Consider the following 24606-nt stretch of genomic DNA (forward strand, 5'->3'; position numbering starts at 1 on the left):
TCTGGTTCTGAATCTTGCTCTGTCTCTTTGAACCATGTTTTTTGCACCAGCTTGAAGTACCAGTACAATGTTGAGTAGAAAGGGTGAGAGAGAACATTGTTCTCTTGTTCCTAAAATAGGAGGAAGGCATTCAGTCTTGAACACTGCATTTAATGTTAGCTAAGGGTTTTTGGTAGATGTCTTTTGTCAGGTTGAGGAAGTTCCTTTCTATTCCTATTTTGTCGACTGTTAAATTTTGTCAAATCCTTTTTCTGTATCTATTGAGATGAATGTATTGGTTTTCTGTTTTAGTTTTTTTTTATTTAAGATTTTATATATTTATTTGACAGAGAGAGACAGCGAGAGAGGGAACACAAGCAGGGGGAGTGGGAGAGGAAGAAGCAGGCTCCCAGCAGAGGAGCCTGATGTGGGGCTCGATCCCAGGACTCTGGGATCACGCCCTGAGCTGAAGGCAGATGCTCAACGACTGAGCCACTCAGGCACCCCTCTGTTTTAGTTTTTAATAGGTGATTACATTGATTTTGAAATGTTAAACCTTGCGTTTCTAAGATAAACCTCACTTGGTTATGGTGTTATTTTTTTCTTTTATATATTGTTGTATTTAATCTACTAAAGTTTTCTTTGGAGTTTTTGCATCTCTTTTCATGAAGCCTAGAATGAGTTGCCTGCCTGTCATAGCAGATCACTTTACCTGTTGGGATTTTATTTTCCATTTGTAAAAGGAAGAGGCTGGATAAACGATTTATCCATTATTTTCCATTATAATGGAAAATACTCTTTTCTGTCATTCATATTTTTCCATGATTTACATTTATCTTAATATTTTAAAATTATTTCACATATATTTTAATATATATAAAAGTATAATAGCCTAAGTATATTATTAAATGATAAGTATACGTATATTGAGGGCGACTGCTCAAAACATTTTAAATGAAGGGCTGTTTGATCGAAAACTTCTGGGAAACACTGCTGTATATAATTTTCCTGCCTAGCAGGGTTAGACTTTCTCATAAGCCTCAGTCTTTCCCACCCAGGACACTTTGCTATTAGTCTTTGAGGTTGCATTGGACACTTACATAAAACTTCATTTCATCCTTAAAATAACCCTGCAAGCAGATTCATTAGTTACCTCAGGGTCACAGAGCTAATTAAGGGCAGAGCTGGAATTCAGACCTAAGTCTGTCTGATTCCAAATCTGATATTCTCTCTTTTGAAACTTAAATGAGGGGCACCTGGTGGCTCAGCTGGTTAAGTGTCCGACTCTTGATTTCAGCTCAGGTTGTGATCTCAGCGTCCTGGGATCGAGCCCTGTGTCAGAGTCCGCCAAAGGATTCTTTCCCTCCTCCTCTGCCCCTCCCCCCATACATGAATAAATCTTTTAAATAAATAAATAAGTAAAACTTAAATGAAATTGTAATTATGAAAATTTTTAATATAGCAGAATGTACGGAAATTGGAAGACATGGTATACCCGCTACCCAGAAGTAACAAATGTTAACATTTTTTTCTACATTTTATTTTTATCTCTTTTAAAAAAAATAAACAGGAAACGGCTATGTTGCTAAAGCCCCCTCCTTCAGCATCTCTTTCCCTTCTCAATATCAAGATGTGTATATGATCCCTATGCTTGATTTTTTCCACATATGTATGTATCCATAAATAATTTATAATATTGTCTTGGGCTTTTAAAAGTGTGCATAGTGGTACAACACTATATATATATCCCTTTGCAAGTTGCTGTTTTCAATCACCATATGATTCTGAGCTATTTCCATGTCCGCAATGTAGATCTAGGTTATTTATTCTCATTGTTTTATGGTATTCCATTTTATGAATAAACAGTGGTTTATCAGCATCTTTTTTATATTTATTAAAATGTTTGATCATTTGATTTTGTTTTTTTTTTCATATAAGTGTACGCTTTAATCCCCATCCCCTATTTCACCCATCCCCCTACCCACCTCTCCTCTAGTAATCATTGGTTTGTTCTCTATAGTTAAGAGTCTGTTTCTTGTTTTGTCTCTCTCTCATTTTTTCCCTTTGTTCATTTGTTTTGTTTCTTAAATTCCCCATAAGAATGAAATCATATGGTATTTGGCTTTCTCCAACCGACTTACTTCACTTAGCATAATACTGTCTGGCTCCACCCATGTTGTTGCAAATGGCAAGAGCTCATTCTTTTTTATGGCTGAATAATATTCCATTATATCCATACATCTATGTTTTTAAAGATTTGTTCTCTATTCATTTATTTGAGAGAGAGAGAGCAAGCAGGAGAAGGAGCAGAGGGAGAGGGACAAGAGGCTCCGTGCTGAGTGTGGACCTCTTGGTGGGGCTTGATCCCACGACCCTGAGATTATGACCTGAGCTGAAATCAAGAGTCAGACACTTAACCTATTGAGCCACCCAGGCTCTCCCATTCATCTATTTTTTTTTAAGATTTATTTATTTATTTAGAGAGAGAGAGAGAGAGTGGGGGGAGGGCAGAGGGAGAGAATCTTTAAGCAGACTTCTCCCTGAGCACAGAGCCCCATGTGGGGCTCCATCTCACAACCCTGAGATCATGACCTGAGCTGAAACCAGGAGTCGGATGCTCCACCCACTGACCCACCCAGGTGCCACTATCCATTCATCTACTGATGGACAGTTCACTGCTTCCGTAGTTTGGCTGTTGTAAATCATGCTATCAATTTCTTATTGTGTTAGTTTCCTATGGCCGCTGTATCAAATTACCACAAACTAAGTGGCTTAAAACAACAGAAATTGTATTCTTACTGTTCTGGAGGCCAGAAGCCTCAAATCAGTATCACCAGGCTGACATCAAGATGTCAGCAGGGTCATGCTACCTCTGGAAGTTCTGTGGGAGAATGTGATCCTTGCTTCTTCCAGTGGCTGCTGGCTTTCCTTGGCTTGTGGCCACATTACTTCAATCTCTCCCTGTGCCTCCTTCACATGATCTCCTCCTAGTGTGTGTGTATGAAATATCGCTTTTCCTCTTTCTTATGAGGATATATGTGATGGCAATTAGGGCCCATCTGGATAATCCAGGATAATCTAGGGTTCAAGAGCCATAGTTCAAGACCCATAAATTAATCACATCTGCAGAGACTCTTTTTCCAAATGAAGTAATGTTTACAAGTTCCAGAGATTAGGACCTGATATCTTTGGGGGTCAGTCTTCTACCACTTACAAACAGTTATATTGCTATTACAAGTAGCTACAAGGGAACGTCCTTGTGCATGTCTCTGTAACTGTGTGCTAGTTTCTGTAGAATAGGAACCTAGAAGTAGAATTGCTGGGCTGTAGACCGTATCTTCAACTTTACTAAAGAATGTGAAATTATTCCTCAAAGTGCTAGCACCAATGTGTATTTTTATAGTTTGCATATTACGCCTTTTTCTGTTGGGATTTAAGTCTTACTGCTTTGTTCTTGATACATTTTGGTTGTGAGCTGGTTATGTACTTTGCAGACACATTCTCTCTCTGGATTTCTTTTTGCACTTTCTGTATGGTCTCTTTTGCCATGTGGAAGTTTAAAATTTTAATTGTAAATCATTTTATCCACTCTTTTTCTTTATGGTTTGTAAATTTTGCATCCTCTTTAAGAAATTATGAGTACCGTATGGATTGCCAGTTGTCCCAGCACCATGCATTGAGTAAATCTGTCCTTTTCCCAGTGGTTTCTATTGACATATCACATATTTCATGGTCCCATGCCTGTGTGAATCAGTTTCCGAACTCTCCGTTTTGCTAAATTCACCTACCTGTTTATCCCTATGCCAGTACCCTCAGTTCTAATTTGTTACCGTAGCATCATGACAAGTCGTGATATATAGCAGCATTCTAATTTTTCTTCTTCTGACTCTTCCTAGGCCTTGAATTTTCCATATCAATTTTATGACCACTTTTTCTAGTTCTTTCAAAAGCCAGATTGGATTTTGACTAGAATCGTGGTGAATTTATAGATTAAGCGGGGGGCGTAATTGCCATCCCTCTGAAACAGAGATTTCCTGTCTGTGTGAGGCAAACTTGATAACCACTACACTACGGAAACGCGGCTGATTTCCTGTCTGTGAATATGGTATATCTTGCTTTATAATACAGTTTTGTTGCTATTGTGAATATTGTCTTTTTACTGTAAAGTTACATTTCTAATTGGTTGATGCTGGCATATATGAATGTTACTGGTTTTTGTATTTGATCTCATTTTCTCTTTTGAATTCTGTATATTCTTTTGGATTCTATTTTGGGCCGTATCATATAAACTGCAAATAATGACAGACCTGCCTCTTCCCTTTTAATCTTTACAGTTTTTTTTCTTTCTTCTTCTTCTTTTTTTTTTTATATCAGCTAGGCGCTGCAATGCAGTATACGAGAGAAGTAGTAATAGCAGATGTCTTTATCTTTTTTCCTGACTTTAAAAGAGATATTTCTAATACTTCACCACTAAATACTCCACTTGTCCTAGGTTTTTGGTAGATGCAGACGTTTTATTTCGGTTTTCACATCTTTTTCATAAAGGAAATAGTTCTACTACTTTTTCTTTCTCATACTGGCCTCATCCATTTTATATATCCATGTTTTATAACATTCTCATAAAATGAGTTTCAGAACATTCACTCTGTTTTTTAGAGCAGTTTGTAAAAGGTAGGTATTATCAGTTCTCTGAAGGTTTTGCAGAAGTTGCCTGTAAAACACATAACCCTTCCTTTTTTTTCTGCGGGTAGATTTTTAACTAATGATTCACTTTCTCTAAGGATAATACATCTTATTCCAGATGTCTATTTCTCCTTGGGTTGGAAAATTATATATTGTCTAGAAATGTTCTTCATTTTGTCTAGTTTAAAAGTTTTATCACCTTTTTAGCTCTTGCACTGTTGATCTCGGTGACTTTCCCCTTTTAAAATCTATTTTATTAGATTTTTTAAAAATTTTCTGTCTTTTTAAAGATTTTAATTGTTTATTTGAGAGAGAGAGAGAGCACATGAGCTGGGGCAGGGGACAGAGGAAGAGAGAGAGAGGGAGAAGCAGACTCCCCCCTGAGCAGGGAGCTGGATGTGGGGCTCGATCCCAGGACCTCGATCCCTGGAACCGTGACCTGAGTCGAGGCAGACGCTTCACGGACTGAACCACGCAGGCAACCCTTACTAGAATTTTTTATTTGACTAGTTTTAAAGGGTCAGATTTCAATTGTTAACCCTCTTTATTTTGGCTCTTTTTTGTATTCCATTATTCCCTCCTCTTGTTTTTATTGTGTCCGTCTTTCTATTTTGGGTTGTCTCTAGTTTCTAACTTCTTGCACTGGACATTTGTTTCACTGATTATCAGTCTTCATTCTCTAAGAAATACACTTAAGGCTTAGTGTTCATTGTCATTCATATGTAAATATTTCCTAATATTGGCCAATTAATTGTTTTTAAATTTCCAAGGGTGTATGAGGTTAGTCTTTAGTTCTCAATTTCTCTTTTTATTACATTTAGTTAGAGAATATGGTTTGCATGACACTGATTCTTTGATATAATTGACTCTGGGACTAAATGTTATTTTCTGAAATTTATTTTTCTCTTTTGAAGTTTTGCTGGGTTAATACTTCTAGATTTATAATCATCTTCCCTTGACCTTTCGAAGATTTTCCATTGTCTTCTGCCCTCCATTGTGGTTATTGGTTAAGTCTCTTGTTAATATAATTGCTCCTCTGTCGTGGTATGTCTTTTTTTTTCTCATGTTGCCTTTCTCTTTGTTTTTGGTGTTCTGTAGTTTCATTGCAATGTATCTAGGGAATATTTGTAGCTGTTCAGTTTGAGAATTATTGTGAGCCAGTGTCTCATCAAGTATCTTTAGTCCCTTCTGTTTTCCTCCTCAAACTCTCAATCTGTTCTCTTTGTCTCTTAACTCCTGTCACACTTCTCTCTCTTCTGCGTGTCTTTTAATCTCTCATTCTTTTCACTTATCTTTCATTCTGTGCTACATTCTTGGAATTTTCCTTAAACCCATCATCCAGTTCATTGATTCAGTGACTGTACCTTACAGTTCCCGTAAGTGTTTATTTAGGGGTGTGTGTGTGTGTTTTCAATATTTCTGTTATTTTTCATGGCATCTTGTTCTTTTCTATGGTCTCTCTGTGTCTTATCTCTTTAGTAATTTTTTTCTATTTATATGAGAGCGAGAGAGAGAGAGAGAGAGCATGGGCAGGGGAAGGGGCAGAGGGAGAGGGAGAGGGAGAGGGAGAAGCAGACTCTCTGCTGAGCAGAGAGCCCATTTTGGAGCTCGATCCCAGGACCCTGAGATCATGACCTGAGCCAAAGGCAGATGCTTAACAGACTGAGCCACCCAGGCACCTCTCTTTAATAATTCTAAACATAGTATTTTCATAGTCCATTACCAAATTTCGTTCTGTCCCACATTCATGGGGTGCTTATCTTTCTGTTTATCTGATGACTCTCACTCATAGTGGGTCATTTCCTTTTATGTTTTCTAAGCTTATCTTAAACTGGACTTCCTTCCCACACTACAGTGTTCCTTTGCTATTTGGGTTGGCCCTTCAGAGTAGTTTTGTTTTGTTTTAAACCCTCTTATTTTGAACTAACTCTAGACTTATAGAAATGTTTCCAAAGTATTACAGAGAATTCCCACACACCCCTTACCCAGCTTCTCCTAATGATAGCATCTAACCATAAAGCAGTTATCAAAACCAGGAAATGAACACTGTGACACTATAAACTAAATATCTTATTTGAGTTTCACTAATTTCTTTCACTAATGCCCTTCTTCTGTCCCAGGACTCTGTCTGGGATCCCACATTGCATTAGTTGTTTTTTCTTAGTTTTCTGTAATCTGTAACATTTCTTCAGTCTTACTTTGCATTTTTTTTAAGATTTTTTATTGATTTATTTGAAAGAGAGCACAGAGGGAGAGGGAGAAGCCGACTCTGCTGAGCAGGGAGCCCAATGTAGGGCCCTATCCCAGGACCCCAAGATCATGACCTGAGCCAAAGGCAGACGCTTAACCTACTGACGCACCCAGGCACCCCACACTTTTTTGTCTTTTATGAACTTGTTATATTTGAAGAGTATTGATCAGTTATTTTATAGAATGTCCCTCAATTTGGAGTTGTCTAATGTTTTCTCATGGTTGGACTAAGATTATACACTTCTGGTGAGAATACTACAGAAATGATGTGCCCTTCTTAGGGCATCATATCAAGGGGCTCGTGATGGCAAAATGTCTTACTACTGGTAATATTGGCCTTGATCACTTGATTAAGGCAGTGTTTGCCAGATTTCTCCATTGTAAAGTTACTTATCTTTCCTTTTGTAGTGAATGAATACCTTGAGAGAGATGATTTGCGACTATGCAGATCCTGCTTTTCCTCAAACTTTCACTACTAATTTTAGCATCCAGTACTAGAACTTTCAGGGTAGTTTTGATTTTACCCCCTCTGGGTTGGCTTATAAACTGGGACTTAATTTCATCTTAATTTTGATGTTAATTTATTGCCTCGGAGCTTTCCACAGTAAGTGGGTAAAAGAAATTTATACTCCGAATTTTTATTTGGCAGAACATTGGCTTGGAGTTCTGCAAGATAACTCTTTTTTTTTTTTCCCTTTTGGGTGCTCAGAGACTCAGCAGAGAAAAGGTCCATTGTCATCTCTCTTGGCCAACGGGCAGGGTTTATTAATCCTCCTTTCACTTCAACTGAAGCCCTGTACAGTCCTAGCTTTGTGCCCAGGTTTTGTGTGGAGGCGTTCCAAATTGTTCTCCTCCTTGGCCAGAGGCCTTGTCTCTTGCACCTGAATGAGCATTACAATCTAGGCTCTTACCTGTTAATAGTGTTTGATTCTCACCTCCCCCATGTGGGACCTTATTAACTTGTACTACACCTTCCCCTCTGGCTGGCAGCTACCTCTTTGCCTTGGTACCTGCTACATTTTCTCTCCTTTTTCACAAGCTCAGCCAGGAGTTTGAGTTTTAATTGCGGCCTCGTCCACCATTTTGCCACACACAGACTCCCTGCCATGCCACACGGACTCTCTAAAATTACACTAGAGAAAATACTGACTAGACACATTATGATTAATACCTGTGCTGAAGTAGATTTGGCTTTGCTCATATAGGCCTAGTTAAAATCCACTCCACTATTTAAAAACCTTAATAACTCTCAGACTTTTCTCTATTTTGGAAGCATATCCATTCTTATAGCCTTGAGTTTTATGGGATGCTAGAAAAAAATTCTTGGCATTTTAGAATAAATAAACCATATAATGTTGTGCCAAAACAGATAGACTATTTCTTATGTTTCTAAAGAGTGGAAAAAGGACCAACTCTTTTTCTGAGGTTTTATATATACATATATATTTATACTGTGTTTCTTTTATTTCTTTTTCCATGATTATATTCTTGTGGGAGTGGGTAAATCATTAACAGTGAAACGACTGTTTCATCCAAAATTCAGTGTTCTAATGGTCTCTTTTCTAAACGAAGTTTTTATGAATAAAGGGGCAGCTATGTGGCCATCTAGTTGGTAACAAATGACCAGGTTAGTGCCACCCAAGCTTTCTTCTTTAATTAGAGTCCAAATTTTGTCTTAATAAAGGAGAACAGGGGCGCCTGGGTGGCACAGCGGTTGAGCGTCTGCCTTCGGCTCAGGGCGTGATCCCGGCGTTATGGGATCGAGCCCCACATCAGGCTCTTCCGCTATGAGCCTGCTTCTTCCTCTCCCACTCCCCCTGCTTGTGTTCCCTCTCTCGCTGGCTGTCTCTATCTCTGTCGAATAAATAAATAAAATCTTAAAAAAAAAAAAAAAAGAGAGAACAGTAATAAAATGCTAATTTTTTGTTCCGCAGAGGGAGAATTAGGATGTAAAAATTATGGTAAACTGAGAGAATATTGCAGAGCAGGGAAGGAATGACACTTGGGCCCCCATAGGGCATGCCCTGCCTGGCCATTTTTCATTTGAATAAATTTTGCAACCCAATGGCCTGGGTGTGGAAGGCGTGCCTCGGTGTAGTGTTTAACCATGTCCATTTCTCATTCATTCATTCAACAAACATATGTTAGGCACCTATTCTGTGCCAGGCCCCGTGGTGGGTGATGGAGGTTCAGAGGTCAGTGAGCTGCCCTTGGAGAATGCCAGCCTCATCTCTGAACCTCTACCACCCACCATGGAACCTGGCACTGCTGTTTCCGGGCTGTCCGTTCTGGGTCATTCTCTTCCCATACCGTTTTGGAGGGTGGGGGGCTGTCCTTTGCTGTTCGCTTTCTCCCACCCCTGAAGACATGGTTCAGATCACTGTTCTCTTACGATGTTCTCGACCACCCCAGCTCACAGGGACCCCTGCCTCTTTGACCTCATTGCATTTCCAGCTGGGGCCACTCAAACATCTTTTTTCTTCCCTCATGCACATTAGTTGAAGAATCAATGACTGAGTGAATGTAGGAACAAAAGCAGTGCCCTTTGTTTGGATTCAGTTTTCACCTAGGAGTTAGGATCCTCTTGAAAGGGTATTCCTAGCCTGATGTTGGCCTTTCTCGATGGACAGTTCATTGTACCACCTACTGATAATTACAATGATACCTAATTACTTACACGCTGCCACCCACACGACAGGTACTGCATGAACGCTCTCTGTGGGACCCGTCCAGTCCTCACAGCAGCCCTGAAAAGTAGATGCTATTATTATTTTCATTTTGCAGATGAGGCAGCTGGGACACAGAGAGCTTAAGGAACCTGCCCAACATGGCTTATTACCTCACAGAGCTGGGATTTGCACCAGGCGGTCTAGCAGTTTTGTCATGAGCTAAAATTTAGAGTAAAACTAGCTAAGTGTGACTCCTTGTTCCGTCCCTCTAATGTCTTATGGTCCTCACCTGTGAGCTGCGAATAATTCAAGAGATTACCGGGGCGGGGCGGGGACTGAGTGAGTGAAAGATATGCTAAACACCAAGCCAGTAAATACCCAGTGACATCAGTTCCATCCTCTTCCCCTCACCACCGGCCACGTGGAACTTCCATGTCCTGCGCCTGGAAAACGTGTGTGGCCCTGGATGGCCCAGCAGCTGGCTCTCACCAACCTTGAGATCTTTGCTCTCCGTCACGGAAATCTTTTGCTTTGCCTCTACCCTTTCTGGAGGGCTCTCCTCCGGAGTGGGGACAATGGGGGTATGATTAAACAAACTTCCTGGGTATATACCCCTTCAGTTTTTTTTCTTATATGTGGTTTTATACTTATTTATATTTTGTCTTGTTTCAGAAATGGATTTAAGGTGAGTCACTAAGCTGCAAACAATTCTATAACATAACGTGGCTATACACTGAGTAAAACTGAGAGAAAACAATAAAAGTAGGAGAACCGTGGACCCCCAGGGTAGGATTGATACATGGAGCGTACTTACAGCCTCTGAAGTCCTGGGCATTTACTAGAGGTCAACCACAAGCTGGCTCTGACCTCCTCCTCCTTGTTGTTGTTGTTGCTGTTGTTGCTGTTGTTGTTGTTGCTGTTGTTGTTATTATTGTTGTTGCTGTTGTTGTTGTTGTTGTTCTTCTTCTTCTTCTTCAAGATTTTGTTTAGTTGACTGAGAGAGAGAATGTGCACACAAGCAGGGGAGCAGCAGAGGGAGAAGGAGAAGCAGCCTCTGCACTGAGCAGAGTGCCTGATGTGGGGCTTGATCCCAGAACCCTGGGTTCATGACGTGAGCTGAAGGCAGACGCTTCACCGACTGAGCCACCCAGGCGCCCCTGACTCTGACCTGCTTAGAGGTTGTCACCAAATGGGAGACCACGAGCCTGAAGCAACAAGAAGCCAGTTGCTGGCTTCTTGTTGCTGAGGAGAAGGAATCCTAATGCAGAGCCCAGGAAAGACCCTCTCCCCTGGCCACTCACAGAGAGGGCCCTCTGCTAAATGCACGATGTCCTCCGGAGCATATCCACAGGGACAGCCAAGGACATGAGCTCCAGGTAGCTGTTTCTGACAGCAGTTGTCAGAACTAAACAGTCGCATTCCACCAGACTGCTGTTTAGTCAGAGCTCTTCTACTGGGGGCGTCATGTGCCATGGCCCAGGTGTCCAGCTTCCCGAGGCGCAGCTTAGCCTGAGGGGTGAGGATGCCTCTTGCTAACCTGTGGTGAAGGAGGAGAGGACAGTACAAGGAGGTAGGAGCTAGGAGAGGAAATTAATCATCTCTTGCCCCACTGCGGCTATGTAATACATGACCTCAAAATCTCAGCATCACGCAGAATAAGCGTTGATTTAGCTCACACATCGATGAGTCACTCACTGGGAGACCAGTTGATCTGATCTGGGCTCAGCCGGGGCAGCTGTGTTCCACTCATCCCTCATTCTCCTCCAGGGAGCAGCGGGCTAACCTGGGCCATGTCGTTCTTTACGGTGATGGCAAAAGTACAGTCAGGAAATGGGAAACACGGAAGATATCTTGGCTCAGGACTGGCTCACCTTGACTTCCGCAGCATTGGCCAAAGCACGTCCTGTGGCTGACCCCATGGTCACAGAGCAGGAAAGAAATCATGCCCCTTTCAAAGGTGGAACAACAGAGTTCTATGGGAAAAGGTGCAGATACAGGGCAGGGTGAGGAATTGTAGTGATACGGGATCCCGCAGAGGGGATGGAAAGAACCGTAGGAGACGCTTAGCACCCCCTGAGACACAGAGGCCCCTCCCCGCTGTGGCTGTATCTGCTGTCTCCGGGAAGCTGCAGTGACCAGTGTGTGGCCTGGGAGGGACTGTGCCCCGACGCCCGCCCAGAGTGGGGGCAATGGCCCCAGAAGCAGGGGGGGAGTTAGGTTTGTGACTAACAACCAGCTTCCCTGTTTGCTTTTCTCTTGACTGATTTCCTGCTCATTTTTCCTTTAGTTTTTTTTTTTTTTTTTATAAGTCGAAATGTCAAACTCTGAACAGATTAACATGTTTGTTTAATTTTTGATTTCGCGCCCTGGAGGCTTTATCAGCATATGGATTTCTTGTATTACTCTGAAAATGGCTATATTTAGGCCTGATGTTCTGTGGTTACACGCTAGGATCCGTTACATAATTTAAGCACGGGGTGTTTAAAACAAGAAGCCAGGAACAAGTTCTCATTATATTATCTGGATTAAACATGATTTCTCACTGCCCTGGTGAAGCTGAAAAGTTCTGGTCGCTGTCGAAGTGTAGGTGGATGGGTCGCCTAGGCTGGATCCGGGACTTCTGATTCAGATAAGTGATTTAATTGTCATCCCAGTGCTGCCTCTCCCAAGCTCAGAATTCTTCATAGAAGACCAAAACAAATCCAGAAATAGGCCTCTGCAATATGTAGGAAATTTTCCAGCTTCGTATTAGGATAAAGAAGTAAATCATCGTGTTCCTTAATGTCCTCCTACTTCTTTCTTTTCGGATTTGCTTCCTGGCATAAGAGATCTGGTTGCCTTCACGATAATCTGTCAATCAAGCATAAGCCAGAGAGTCTACCCCAAGGCCTTTATGTGACTCCGTGGTCCTAGGGAAGGGCCACTGTTAAGAGTTGTGCGGATTGTGACCTGCACAACTCTGGGGACACCAAGCGTGGAGAGCCTCTTTTGGAGTCCCTCTGTCATTGGTCGGGATATTGGGACAAGGCTCCCAGCTTTTACTCTGTCACTTAGCCTCTTCTTTCCCTGTCAGTCTCCCACCCAAATTTGGCTTCTTGGTCTCCAAATCAAATGCTTGTCTTCCTCCCCTTTTCCCTTCCTTCTTCCCTCCTTCTTTTCATGGTGACTCGGGCATGTTTATTGAGGTTGGTGGATATGATTGGATCCCTCCTTTCTTTCATGGCTCCCTCCCTCTCCCAAGATACACACAGGCCCTATCTGGGACAGAGCCTATAGAATTTGGTGAAGCATAACCACACACGAAATGCCCAGAATGTTCTAGAGACCTCTCTGTGAGTTTGCATAAGCAGATGGAAACTAAGCTGTGCAGTGTAGCAGAAGCCATGTGGATTCCAAAAGTATGAAATTGGTTTTTGTTTAATTATTTTTAGGAGATAGTTATAGTCACAACCAGATGTATGATGGTCTCAGCAAGAGCAGGCCATTTTGAGAAGCAAACACACCAAAATAGGGAAAGAGTTGTATTGAAAGGTATGAAACACATTTTTTTTTCTAAATTAAAAATTAAACAGGAGGCAGTCGGAGGAGACTGGACACTGCAGAAAACTCCATAGTAAACCAGGGAACTAGCTTTAGAAATACTCCCAAACAGTGCAAAATAAGACGAGGATCAAGAGGATGCAAAAAGGAGCAGGATTAGAGGGGGAGAGGGAACTAAACAAAGGGAACTAAAGCAATAATCAAAGATAATTGTTTAAGAGAAATCCTTTTCTAAGCTTAAAAAAAAAAAGTCTGGAAATTGAGAGAATTCACTCTGTTTCACGCAAAATACATGAGATCCCTAGATACACGTTGGTAGAAATGTAAAGGTCGTATATAAGGAAAGGATCTTATAAAGAACATCAAAGCAAAACGTAAGCCAAGCTCAAAAACACCACCACCAGCAGCGGAACCAATGACCTAAAAACCAAAAAGATATGGCCTCACGTAACAGAATGAACAGACAACGGAAAAAATCTTCAGTGCTTGTAGAGTAAATAAATTGGGCACCGGTTGTTTGTTGTACATGGGGACAGTAGAAATGTTTTTAACCTTCAAGAACACGAAACATAACGTATTACTCAAAGTAATACGTTACTTTAATAGGTTACTTGAGAACATGAAGACAAAATCAAAATTCAGAACTCAAGGAGGACATCATACCTTAATAAATTGGAACAGGGGCGCCTGGGTGGCTCAGTCGTTAAGCGTCTGCCTTCGGCTCAGGTCATGATCCCAGAGTCCTGGGATCGAGCCCCGCATCAGGCTCCTTGCTCAGCGGGAAGCCTGCTTCTCCCTCTCCCACTGCCCCTGCTTGTGTTCCCTCTTTCTCTGTCTCGCTCTCTGTCAAATAAATAAATAATCTTAAAAAAAAAAAGCAAAACGGGAACAGCACTGGACCCTAAAACAAGTTTCTCACACACACACACACACACACACACACACACACACACACGCACACAGGATTATACATCCCAAATCCAAGGTAAAACGTTATTTCAAGAGGTGAATGATATCGTTACAGAAATTTAAAAGGACGATGATGTGGTTTATGCCACAGACAAAATAGCCAAGTCTCAGCAAGAGAGAGTGGGGAAGTGAAGGGCTGAATTCTTCACATTGCATCTTGAGAGTAAAATATATTTCATCCTTATCTTTGAAACTTAGGTAGATCTAAGTTTAAAATATTTTAGGGCAATTTCAACTTCACCAGGAGAGAATGGTGGAATCTAACCATCATTTCACAATGTGTATGTGTATGAAATCGTCATATTGTACACCTTAAATATATATAATTTTGTCAGTTATACCTCAATAAAGCTGGGGGGGGGAAGGAATTCTGGGGAGTGGGACTGGAGATTGGGGCAGTGAGGAGATTCATTATAGAACTAATTACACTTTTTGAATCTGTACCATGACGCATTCATTTTCTGATATTGAAACCGATTATTGAGAAAAAAAATACAACCATAGTGTTCCCTTTTAGAAAAAAAAAATTCGCAGAACTGAAGAACAAAGTTAGTATCGTCTTTATTGCAAAAGACCAGTTGCAACAGCAGTTAATAGTAATGATACACAAAAAACTGAAACTACAAAACAAGATGACAGGGAAAATAAGTCCTAGGAGATAGTCTTGACCATCCGTGTAAACTCCCTGATCGCCCTTGGAACCATTATGACACATTCCACCTGCCCAAGGTTGGCATCTGATCGCACCTCTTTTTTGCTTTCCCATTCAATTTCTTGAGGTCTCATGGGCCGTATTACCAGGAATTCCTCTTGAGGAATGAGCAGTGTATTCCCCTGAGACCTCTTCTCTACCCCTTCCCCCTTAGTTGTCCGGGATCCCCAGGAGGGTTACTTTGCCCAAGGGGGATCAGACCACTGTCAGACACCACTACTGTCGCTCCTTGCTATCACAAGGCTGGGGAGGGCGACTGCTTTGCCAGGTGGATGGGTGCCATTTAGCCAGGCAGAAAGAGGTTTGGTTTTGCTGCTATTTTAAGTTGGGAGTCTGCATCTCCCTCTCCCTCTGCCCCCCACCCACCTCAAGCTCTTGCTCTCAAATGAATAATCTTAAAAAAAATAAAATGGAGGGGCGCCTGGGTGGCACAGCGGTTAAGCGTCTGCCTTCGGCTCAGGGCGTGATCCCGGCGTTATGGGATCGAGCCCCACATCAGGCTCCTCCGCTATGAGCCTGCTTCTTCCTCTCCCACTCCCCCTGCTTGCGTTCCCTCTCTCGCTGGCTGTCTCTCTCTCTCTGTCAAATAAATAAATAAAATCTTTAAAAAAAATAAATAAAAAATAAAATGGGGATAATTAAAGTTCCTGCTTAAAGGGCTGCTGTGGGAGAGGTGAGCTCCTGTTTATGAAGCAGTTGGATTAAAGGACACCATCATGCATAAACATGAGTATATAGTTAACCACCTTATGCAGTCTGACAGCACGGTTCAGTAGAACCGTCTGAACGCCAGCACCAAGCCCTTGGTAAACGTGAGCTCCTGTTATTAATACTTTGTACGGCTCTCAGATGTGCCATCCTCTTGTTCTCCTTGATCTTTAAGGGTACCGTTCTTTCTCCCATTCCTCCAACTTCCTTCCCCTCCTTGCCCTACTTCTCTGACTGCTAAATTGTCTTTCATCTTCAGCCTCTGCTCCATTACCACCTGTGTTATGAAGCCTTCTTGATTCCCCCTACGTGTATATATGTGCCAGACCGGATGTGGGGGTACTCTCTCTAAGCTTCTAGACATATCTTTATTGCAGACCCCCCCCCTTTTTTTTTTTACTTTGTTGACTTGGTTTTCCTTTTGGTCTGTGACGAAATTTAGGGTGCGGTCATTGAGGGCTGGGGATCGAATCTAGTCCATTCCTCTCTCGCGCTCTAACAGTTGATATTGCCCACCATGGAGTAAGTTCTCAATTAGCCTTTGTCGAGTGAATGAATGAATCCATAGGTAAGGACATGTTTAGAAAGAACACAATAGGAGATAGACAATTTCTTAGCACATAAGACATGGTCAAGTTTATTAGTAATCAAATCACTATTAATTAAAATGAGACATCATTTTTACCTGTGAAATTAGGGAACACTTTTAAAAATGATTACTATCTATTCCCGTGGACTCTCTCTCATTGCTGCTGGGAGGGTAAAAGCAACTTAATGCCGTGTATCAAAAAATTTTTAAATGTCCTTTTTCTTCACCCACCTGATTGTACTTCTGGGACACTGTCCAAAGGAAATTATTTCATTTTATTTACATATTTATACTTTTAAACAGAAAAAAAATGTATTTTAGATGTCAACTGAAAAAATGTGTGAGGAGGATACATAGTTTTTCAAAATTACTTTGTGAGTAAGCAAGCCAAAGGGGGAAAAAAAAAAAGATCACTGCTTCTGTCTGTCTTTCAATATTGCTCTGCTGCCCGTTCCCCACCCTATAACACAAGTCAGCCAGTCTCTTCCTTCCTCTGTGGTCAAAGGAAATCATTTTAAATGCAGACAAATGTTTACACATGAAGACGTTCATTATGACATTACTTACATAAAAATTTGAGAAAAGCCCACAAAATGTCCAATAACAGGATGGTTTAGCATTTTCGTTTCAGAAGACTATGTGATAACAGGAAATGTACTAGTTAAATGAAAAAAAAAAGCGGGCCATAAAATATGTTCACAGATATCAAGAAAAAGAAAAGGCAATTAAATACCCATGCACAGAAGAGAGACCGTGAAGTATACCAAACGCTTAATTACTTGGTTGTATTTGGGCAGTGGAAATGTGTATGGCTTTTTTTCTTGGTTTTATTATTAACCAAATTCTCTGTATTTAGACATGTGTTCCTTTTTTAATGGAGTAAAGCCAATAAATTCTATATTTTAGAGTGTGTGTTCAGGAAGAATTAGGACTGATTATATTTTATTTGGTACGTTTCGATATTAGTAAGTTTTGAATTACTGAATTGATTGTAAGCACCTGAAGGGCACAGACCTAGTCTTGTTGAGCCCATTGTTTGATCAGTAAATACCTGTGGGCTTATATGGGGTGGCCTTCCTTGTAAGGTCCTGGCCCCCGCCCCATTGTCTCAGGGCCCAGGATGGCCTCTAATAAAACATCTGGCAACCAGTGAGAAAGAGTTAAAAACAAAGAGCCAAACAAGTGAGGTTGGCTTGGAGCCAAATTATCCTTGAACACAGGATGGGTGTTAGCCAAAAGGAAGGTGCTAGAAAATGAAAAGCTTTGCTTATAAATGGAATGAATATTCATTCCTTTCTGCCCACATTGCAAGTTAAGCACCATCATCCACACTTTTCATTTGCTGCTACCAAAAAATCTTGACATAATTTAAAACACACAAAAACCCAAAAAACACTGTTGTCCTAGCCTCTTTAAATGTTAATTGAATGGCGTTATACCAAATTGTAGAAGAATGATAGAGGAGTGGCTTTTAGGGGTTTCTCAAATTGCACCTCTATGAGGAATATTGTTAATAATACACAGCAATTGCTCTTAACTACATGAGAATATCTCATTTTTTGTTTGGCTACACTTAAACAGCCCCAGAGTCGGGTGCACTAAGACATACTGGATTTCAAACTAAATAAATAAAAATTACCATGTACATTCCACTACATGTCAAAACAGGAAAAACCATAGTATTTGATGTGAAATGAAGATTAGAACAGCAACAGAGAGAAAACTAGAAGCCTGCTTACAGTTGAAGTAAGAAAACAGGGTCAGTGATTTTCAATGCAGATGTACTTCTCTTGGAGAAAACATATCAAAAAATCAATTTACAACGCAGATGAATTTGGCAGTAATTACGATACCGTCAAAAGATTCTTTAGTTTCCAGAGGACTTATTTCAGAGTCCACTGGCTTGCTTGTCATTAAGAACTTGACAGGAATCAGAGGAATTTAAAGCTAGGTGTTAGGTGCCATTGCCAATTTAAGAAATGACCGAAAGGAGGATAGAGGATCTTTATATGTAACAGAGAATGAAAGGCGGGCACCTAATTTGATTTCTAAGAATTAAGCATTTGTGCAGCTTCTCAAATATATACATTATCTAAAGAAAGGCACACCTGGAGCTTATTTACTTTACCACTTCAGACTTAATCCTGTATAAGACTAATTAAAACAAGCGTACCATGTTCCTTTAACATTCTGCGGATAAATTCTGTGATTTTAGTCATCAGAAACATTTCACATTTTTCTAAGATACACTTGCTTAAGAGAAGTAACTCTTTCAGTTTACTACAACTTGAAACTATCTCCATTGTGGGATGATGAGAGTAATACAAAGTGTTATCATTATTGGGCATTCCTGGTTCCAGGCACTAATGCTAAATGTTTTTTATACCTTGCTAGCTTACCCCTCGGTTTTCATTTATTCAGCCAACTACTTCTTAGAGAGTGCTTACTATGTTCCAGGGGCCTATTTAAAGTGTTGGAGATTCAGCAGTGAACAAAATAGCCCTGTCCTCTGTGGAGCTTACATTCTAGTTGGGGGACAAAGACGATATACAGAATAAGAAAGTAAATGATACACCAGGTTGGCGTGTGATAAATGCCACTGAGGAAAAGAAAGCAGAGAAGGGGTTAGGGAATGCCAGACTAGTGGAGGGAGGGGTCACGTTTTTAAAAAGAATGCTCAGAGAAGGCCTTACGGAGAAGATGCCACCCAAGCAGATGTGAAGATGCCCAACGGGAGGTGAAGGACCAAACTGTGTAGCTGTCTTGGGGAAGAGCCTTCTGGGTAGGGGGAGCAGCCAGGGTGGAGATCCTAAAGCTGGAAGGTACCTGGCTTGTTTGAGGAAAAGTGAGGAGTGCAGTACGGCAGATACAGAGGGAAAGAGGGGATGAGGCCCAAGAGAGAGAAAAGGGGACATCCTGTCAGACATCCCATCATGAGCCTTTTGGGTTCTACTTCCGGAGAGGTGGCAAGCCCTCAGAGGGTTCGGAGAGAAGCGTGATGTGACCGACAAAGCAAATGGTCTTGTCCAGTTTCACAGGTAAGGGACAGAGCTTCGGAGAAGTGAAGTGATTTACCAGAGTTCCTATTCATTAGTCAATTAGTGGGGCTGGAATGTTAATCCAGGTCTGTGTAATTCCAAAGCTCCTACTTTGCCCACTAAACCACACCACCTCCCAATTGCAAAGAGGTTTTACAACCTAGGCTAGAGTAGGTGATTTTCTTAGTCTGGGGTTGACCTCGTGTTTCCCTTTTCTTTGGAGTTCTTTGGCTTCTCTGGCAAGGCCACCATGTCACACAATTCCAGAGGACACCATTTATACCATAAGTCTGTAGATGTCCTCCCTGGGGTACTGCCCGTCTGGGCACTGTCCAGATGAAGTGGCCGTATATCGTGACCTTGTTCTCCAGTGAGAACATAAGTGGTTTTGAACTGTGGTGAGGCTGGTAGCAAAATCTGGTTGGTCAGACATTTGTCCTGGCCCCACTTTGATGCATCTTACCATCTCTCCTTCCTCTGACACATACTCTACCGGCTGTCTCTGCCACCCTCTACTCACTGTCTGGCAATGCACTAGTCCGACAGTTTGGCAGGCTGGGATGTCAGTGAGGAAAGGCTGGCTTTTCTGTGCCGCACGGGCAGCTTAGGCCTGCAAGTACAAGAGAAAACCCGAGGGAGTGTAGGATGTGAGTAAGTATGCCTGGCTTCTGGTTAGTAAATTGTCATCAGAATTGCTGCTTGGGTGGCGCCTGGGTGGCTCCGTCGTTAAGCGTCTGCCTTCGGCTCAGGGCGTAATCCCAGGGTTCTGGGATCAAGCCCCGCATCGGGCTCCCTGCTCTACTGGGAGCCTACTTCTTCCTCTCCCACTCCCCCTGCTGGTGTTCCCTCTCTCGCTGTCTCTCTCTCTGTCCAATAAATAAATAAAATCTTTAAAAAAAAAAAAGAATTGTTGCTTGGTTTAATTTAGGCTCAACCAGATTTTCTTGTAAACCTTAGAGCCCAAAGCTTCAATTCTTGAGCCCTTGTTTACGTTGAAGCTAATTTTTTTTAGTTGGTGGGAAAGTTCTCGCTTAGACTTTACCGATTCAATGTGTAGGAAAATACCCTGAGATTCAGAGCTTTAAAATGAAGTTTTTATTCATTGTTACACGAGTGGGTGACTTTAATGGAATTTTGTCTTGTAAAACTGCTTAGCATTTCATGTTTCAGAATTCTGCCTGGTTACTTCAATACCCTTGAGCAGTTTGGCATTATTTTTTGACTCTTACGACTTTAATGACAAAAACTGAGAGAAAGTCATGGCAGCATCCCTTAAAAGATTAACTAAATAATACTGTGATGCTCCATATAAAATATTATTGCCAGGGACATAGTACGATGTTGAGTAAAGGCAAAGATGATTGCCATTTTGAGTTTTTAAGATTAGCACTACTAATCACAGAGTAGCAGATCAATACGACAAAACCTCCTTTTTAAAATGAATTTTCATCTCCTCTAAATGAAGGGGAGGGAAGCACGAAGTTCAGATGTTGCTCTCAGAACATATTTCAGGTTCGCTCTGAAGGTTTAAGTGAGGAAGGGCTATGTGTGATGGAAGCTGGATCTTTGTTTCCGTGGCTGCTGCTGGCAAAAACAGAATATGCAGAAAACCGTTTGGTGGGTCCTCAGTAGGTTAAATACAGATTTCCTAAGTGACCCAGCAGTTTTACTGCTGTGGGGATATACCCCCAAAATGGAAAACAGGCCTTCAAACTAAAACTTGTACCTGAATGTTCATAGCAGCACTATTCACAAGAGCCCAGAGGTGGAAACAACCCAAATGTCCATCGATGCATGAATGGGTACACAAAATGTGGTACATTCATACAATGGTATATTATTCAGCCCCAAAAAGGAACGAAGTACTGATACATGCTACAACATGGATGTGAACGTGAAAACATCATTATGCCAAGCAGGAAAAGCCAGACACAAAACACAATACTCTATGACTCCGTTTCTAGGAAATATCCAGAATTGGCAAATCTGCAGAGATGGAAAACAGATTAGTGGTTGCCAGGTGGGGAGGGGGCAGGGAGGAAGGAAGAAAGCACAGTGACTAGCTTCTTCAGGATGATGAGAATGTTTTGAAAGAGACAAGACGTGGTGATTGCCCACCGTTGTGAATGTGCTAAATGCCACCCGTGGTGCATCGTATGTCCCGGCTGTTTTACCACAATCCAAAAAAAGGCGGGGTGAAGACGATCCCTGGTTCTCGGTGAAGCCCATTCAAGTTTGACCAGGCGGGGTGAATCCTAAAGAAGGGGCACATGGCAAAGGCGGGGCAAAGTAATGGCGGCCACTTGAGCTCGGCAGGACAAGTCTTACGCTTCCTGGTTGGGATCCCCAGTCCCGGGACCCTGCCTCACATGAGGACAATGGGCACACCGGCCACACCAGTGTCAGCTCAGGGGCCCCTGGCATCCCATGTGACTGGGGACAGTTGTAAGTCTGGGGCAGCTTGTTTGAAACCCTCACGTAAAGACATCGGAAGCAGTGGGATACTGCGCTGTTTAAGACCCAAGCCTGCAGAGATCCAGCAGATAGAAATTTTAACTGCAGCGAGGCCAAGACAACTTCAGTTTATCCAATGAAAAGGAAAATAAACTTTTATGACCTGGGGGTGCTAGAATAAGTTTGGTTAAAAGTATGTGGAAAGTTTCTAGTTACTGCTGCACACGTTCTTTTCCTTTGTCCTTGGGAGTGTGCCACTTATCCTTCTTCACACTGTTTCTACCCTCAAAAGGAAAAAGCTTTCAGATGGGTTTTTTTATGATGATGAAAGTAATATTTGTTTATTATAAAAGTTCAGGAAAAGCAGAAACTCTCATATATACACGTGTGTCTACGTAAAGAAATCTCAGCGATCAGGGATAATGTTGTCGAAGTTTTGGCATGTATCCTTCGTCTTTTTTTTGTTTTAAGTTTGTATTTAAATTCCAGTTAGTTGGGCACCTGGGTGGCTCAGTTGGTTAAGCGTCTGCCTTCGGCTCAGGTCATGATCCCAGGGTCCTGGCATCAAGTCCCACATCAGGCTCCTTGCTCAGCGGGGAGCCCGCTCTCCCTCTCTCTCTCTTGCTCTTGTTTTCTCTCAAGTAAATAGATAAAATCTTTTTTAAAAATTCCAGTTAGTTAACATACAGTGTCATATTAGTTTCAGGTGTACAATAGAGTGATTCAGTACCTCTGTTTATCACCCAGTGCTCATCACGACGAGTGCCCTCCTTAATCCCCATCCCCTGTTTCACCCATGAATATATAGGTACAAGTATGTTCAGTTTCACTGGGATCATATATTTATCAATAAAGCATGGGCACCTTTCATACCAGTAAATACCAATCAATAACATACTTTTCATGGTTGCATAGTGTTCCATTTTATGCACGTGTCGTGACTGATTATTCCACGACTGGTATTCTAAATGAGCCAAGGGCTTTCGTCGAATTGGTTCCTCTGTGGTCACTTAGTCTTCTCTCATGGTTGGTGACTCAGGGTTTCTGAAATTATTTTCTCTTCCTTATTTATGCTGATCAGTGATAGCTCGCAAAGCAGAGGTCACAGACAGTAAAGGGAGTTGAGGTCTGTAAACAGCTCAAAACCCACCACCTTTAGGCAACTTTCCCTGACTGAGCCCCACTCCGTGCACTCATTCTGTCTTCTGTGTCCCAACAGAAGAGGGATGGAAGAGTATGCAAGGGCATGGGCTTTGGAGCCAGACTGCAGGGGTTCTCATTCTGGCTTTCGGGATGTTGGGCATATTCAGTGCCTCTGTATTCTCATCTATAAAATGGGGATAATAATAGTCCCTACCAAGGTGCTTGGATGGCTCAGTGGGTTAAGCATCTGCCTTTGGCTCAGGTCATGATCCCAGGGTCCTGGCACTGAGCCCTGCATGGGGCTGCCTGCTCAGCAGAGAGCCTACTTCTCCCTCTGCTGTCGCCCCTGCTTGCATGCACTCTCGCTCTGTCAAATAAATAAACAAAATCTTTTAAAAAAGAATACTAGTCCTTATCCTCTAGGCCAGAGGAGGTGGTCCATGCCAGAAGTCCCTGGCAGCACAGGACCTCGCACCTAGCTAGTACTCTGTGAATGTCAAGGGTTATTGTTATTCAATTCATTCAAGTGGCCCTCCCGGTTTGTGGCATTGAGAGCTCATCTGTGCGTATTGGGATGGCTGTAATAAGTTATAGACTCTGAAAAGCTCGGATGCCAAAGTGACTGTACAGTGTTTACCACACAGTGAGCCCCCAGCTAATGTTACTGATTGATTGTCTGACCCAGACCGACCTGATGGAATTGTGGGGTCCTTTTGGTTGAATTTGGTCTTCATTTCCCATTAAAAAAAAATAATAAAAGCAAAACAACAACAACAAAAAAAACCCAGAAACCCTGAGAAGTGGATATAGGTGAAATGCAATTTCTTCCGATGTGGGCTTTCCTACACTCTGTCTAGGGAAATTCTTGACGAGAAGAGCTCAGAGATCTTCTGTGATCGTGATATTGACACGAAATACATAAAACGGGCGCCCGGGTGGCTCAGTTGGTTAAGTGGCTGCCTTCGGCTCAGGTCATGATCCCAGCGTCCTGGGATCGAGCCCCATGTCGGGCTCCCTGCTCAGTGCAGAGCCTGCTTCTTCCTCGCCCTCTGTCTACCGCTCTGCCTACTTATGCTCTCTATCTCTCTGTCAAATAAAGAAATAAATAAAATCTTAAAAAAAAATACATTAAAGAACTAAAAGCCATTATTCCAAAAGACTGGTCTACAGCCAAAGAGCAAATAAAATCTTGTCTTCCGTCACTTAGCTGGGATTCTTGGGAACTGAATTATTCTCAGTAAGTCGATTCTCTGGATGGCGGAAGCTCATTCATGTAACCACTGTAACAGTTGGCGTTTTAACTATTTTGATGTACTTCTTTCTTAACACGGGCCGCATGGTTTATAGCTTTGATACAGAGAATATATTGAAAACAATCCTGCCAATTTGTTAGGCTTTGAGTCCTCATCATTAACATGTCATTGCTGTCATTTGTTTTTTTTAGCTCTGCCGCATAATTTTAATGCCATTTGCCTTCGAAAGACTCAGACAACTGTTCCTCTACACAGCTCTTCAATTTTTACTCTTTTCTCTCACTTTTTTCTCACTGGCAGGGTGTGTCAGTTTTCGTTTCTACTGCAGAAATGTTTCTAATTGCTTTCTCCAACTCGAAAGTGCTGATTTCTGATTTCGAATGTGCTGATTTATAAATTTTATACCCTGAGAAGCCAGAACCCCAAGTCTGTTACTCTTCTGTGTAAAGTAAGATTAATAGGCATTGAATGAAATCATGTATTTGGTGACAGGTTTTTTGACCATTCAGGGACTTTGAAAGATTTACTTTCTGGTTGCAGGCTGTTATCTGGTAGAAGTTTGACTCTGGGCAAGATGCCATTTTATTTAGAAACTACAGTGCTTATGGTTTCCCCTTCT

General features: G+C 41.8%; 1 protein-coding gene across 2 annotated transcripts in view; it reads left to right on the forward strand.

Annotated features, from left to right (window-relative positions):
• The window catches only part of EFHC2 (EF-hand domain containing 2), a 186728-nt gene that overhangs the window by 130002 nt on the left and 32120 nt on the right, over positions 1 to 24606 (forward strand). The window lies entirely within an intron of this gene.

Source organism: Ursus americanus, chromosome X (genome assembly GCF_024610735.1).
Source record: "Ursus americanus isolate L20-20 chromosome X, mUrsAme1.1.p, whole genome shotgun sequence".
NCBI lineage: Eukaryota > Metazoa > Chordata > Mammalia > Carnivora > Ursidae > Ursus > Ursus americanus.